This window comes from Triturus cristatus, chromosome 8 (assembly GCF_964204655.1).
Source record: "Triturus cristatus chromosome 8, aTriCri1.1, whole genome shotgun sequence".
Lineage (NCBI taxonomy): Eukaryota > Metazoa > Chordata > Amphibia > Caudata > Salamandridae > Triturus > Triturus cristatus.
Genome location: NC_140591.1, coordinates 1,581,735,193 through 1,581,738,440, shown reverse-complemented (window position 1 = coordinate 1,581,738,440; position 3,248 = coordinate 1,581,735,193).

The following is a 3,248-nucleotide window of genomic DNA, read 5'->3' as shown; positions in this document are numbered from 1 at the left end:
CGTACCTTGCCCCACGATATTGGAACTCGCTCTCTATTCACTTACGTAAATGTTCTAATTTACAAAAGTTCAGGAAAATCAATTTTTTAAGTTACATTTGTTGCCTTCAGCGGTGAGCCCCAGAATTATGTTGTTCACCCTGTTAAAATGATCCAATAATTCATCGTTCGTCAGATAAATATCATCTACATAGGGCAATGCCTCCTCATCACAATTTTAAAGCAACTCTGATACTGTTGCTGAGAACAACCCGGGGCTATTCCTATATCCTTGGGGCAGTCGACAAAATTGGTGGTGAGAGCCTAGGGACGAAAATTCTGTCAAATATCTGCTTTCAGGTGCTATATTTTGGAAAAAGAATCCATTTGTGATATCTAGTGCTTTTTTGTATTTCTTCCGCATAATGTTATTCATTAATGCGGCACTGTGTGCATTCTGTACTGCAAATGTCTTTGTGCATGTGTCCAAATGCCTGTAGTCTAAAACTAGATAATATGAATTGTTGGGTTTCATTACAGGAAACAAAGGATTATTCATGGAAGAGGTGCAATTCTCAATCACACCTTGGTATTCAAGTTGATCTAAGACCTAGTACCGGGATTTCATGGTGAGGTGACTCAGCATCCCACCCTATATAAATGGGGTAAAGAGCGGGAGCCAGCGCTACCGCCCACTCCTGCTCGTATGAATATTTTAGTGACCCTGGAACGAGGTCGGAGAAGGCTGGCAATATTACACCTTCCCCTTTAGGGCAGTCCATAATGAACTCAGGCGGCAATTTTTTTTCAGCCAAAAGGATATCATACCCAATTGTCAGGTTCTCCCAAAAGAGACCTTTCACTTTCCTGGGTATGTCCCTTCCATTTTGAGCATTATTTCTTGTAAACGATGTAGCACACTTACCCTTGTATCTGCTGTTTCCACCGTGATATGTTTATTCAACGATGCTGTCACCAGAAATTCCATCAGGTTCTCGTGAGCTATTGTTACTTCTGCTGCACTGTCTAGCAACGTCAGAGCCCATTCCCCATTCAATAATCGAGTCCTTAGCATCCTGGGCATTTCTTATTTTAAGGCCAGCTACTTTCTTCTGTTTAAATTGAGATTTAGATTTGGGTTTATCTTCTTGTTTGGTAATGTAGTCTGAAGTGCGGTGTGTGCCTCTTGGCTTGACTCGCTCTTCGGATCTGCGTTCTGACCGAACTTCCCTCTCCAAGTTTTTGGATGATGCCTGAAAGGAATGAGAGGAACATGTATCAGTATCCTGACACCTATCAGGCTTTTTAATATTGTCACAGTTTCTTCAGTTATATTTTCTACCAGAGGGTTCCTGTTGAGGAGACCCACCCTGCGATCCTGATGCATTCTGCTTATTATTTTTTGATTTTTCGTTATCCCATTTCATTTCAGAAGAATCAGGTGCTTGCTTTGAGTTATCCTTTCAGAATTACTCGTTAGTTGCGGTATCACAGGTTTAACTTCCAAGTTGTGTCTACCAGGCGAAGCATAGGTATCTTCGGTAATTGTAGGTAGTTCTTGCTTCTTTTGTGCAGGAGTGCATTCTCTTAGGCGTTGGCGTATAGACACTGCTGCTGCCTCCCTTTTTATGTTAACTAACATAATTGTGGATATCTGGGCAAAATGTCATCCCCAAGTCCAGGGCAGGCTCTTCCCTGTACTCATTCTGTATTTGTTTCAATACTTACGGTATGACCCCGCTATTGAGGGGATACCATGAGTTCTAATATAGACGGCAGCGAAAACTGTACCCCACGTGGTACAATCCTCTATCGGGAGAGCTATTCCAAATGGCAAGCAAGTTGTCAGCATTCTGTATTTTTCTTGCAAGCCTGTGTGGAGAAACAATGCCTCAAGCTGTGCTATTTTCTATGCTATCTAGAATGGCATTTCCTCGAGTTTAGTGGGCATTCTTCCCATAATCGTTTTCAGCATCTGTGGGGTGATTTTTGTTGCAGTCCCTTGTGGTTGACCAGCTTGATGGACCATTGGAGGTTGAATTGTAAGTCTTCGCATTACGAACTGTGTAAGATTTCTGTTTAGCTCTATTATATCTTTATAAAGTGTACGCAAGTCTACTACTGGCAATGCATCGATTTCTGGATGCGGGGTGTAAGCAGCTAAGAGTGGCCAAGTCGCTCCATCTCTACTGAGCGGACCGAGTCTCACTTTTTCCTGTGGTATGGGGAGGGCACCTTTGAACCAATTAATATGTTCTAGGTAAGTTAACAGGAATTCTATGTCCTCGTATGGAGAGTATTCTTCAGGTGCCTCATCTGGAATGTAAGTAGGAAACAAATGTGTGTGTGCATCTGCAGGTGAGAATTTGATCCAATAATAGAATACCTCTGTCCTGAATGCCTCGTGTGCCTCAATCACAAGGGTAACAGTTCCACACATTGCTGGGAGGCCATAATCTACTAATTTCATAATAAGTGCATGTTTGCAATTCTCTGAAATGTTAAGAACACCTTCCTGCTCAGCTTCTTCCGTACTAGCGCTGCTCGTGCCAGTGTCTCTGTGGTTAGACATCATGGGAGGAAGTTTTTAAGGAAAAGAGATAAACTTTTGCACAATATGGAGAACTATAATCCTTCAAACTTGAACAAACCTACAGCCAATACATAGGATATACCTCCTCAGCTGCTGGGGATTTTTCACTTCCCACTCCAGACGTCTCTGGGTAAATATGAGTAGGGGTCTCTGGGAGGGCACAACTGAACTACTCAGATTTGACAGTTAATTAAGAACCAAACCAACATTGGTTCCTATACATCTATATAGGATCTGTGCATTTAGACAACATAAAGTACAGGTTTGGTGCCCAGACAGATTCCAAACACCCCCAAAGGATATGATAGCCTGTAGATCAGCTAGCTCACAATGCCACTATAAGCCCCCCAACCTTACCAAGGAGCGAATTGTTTCTGGCAACTATCGGACATGATAACCCTGACCCCTCAGGAATTGTGGAAATAGTACAGCACTTTTTGCTCAGTCACTCGTGCTCACTTAGTCTCAGAGAGATACACAGAATAAATAATGGGGATGATGGGGATTAATTGAACCAGCATCGTTCTAGTACAAAACATGTTTGCTGCGACAATCATTAGACAGAAACAGATGTATAAGATTACAAGCACCAACAGAGTAAGTAAAAGGTAGAACTCTACCATGGTGTTAAAACAGTGAAGATATGCAAGCATATAGATACATGGCAGTAATCAAGC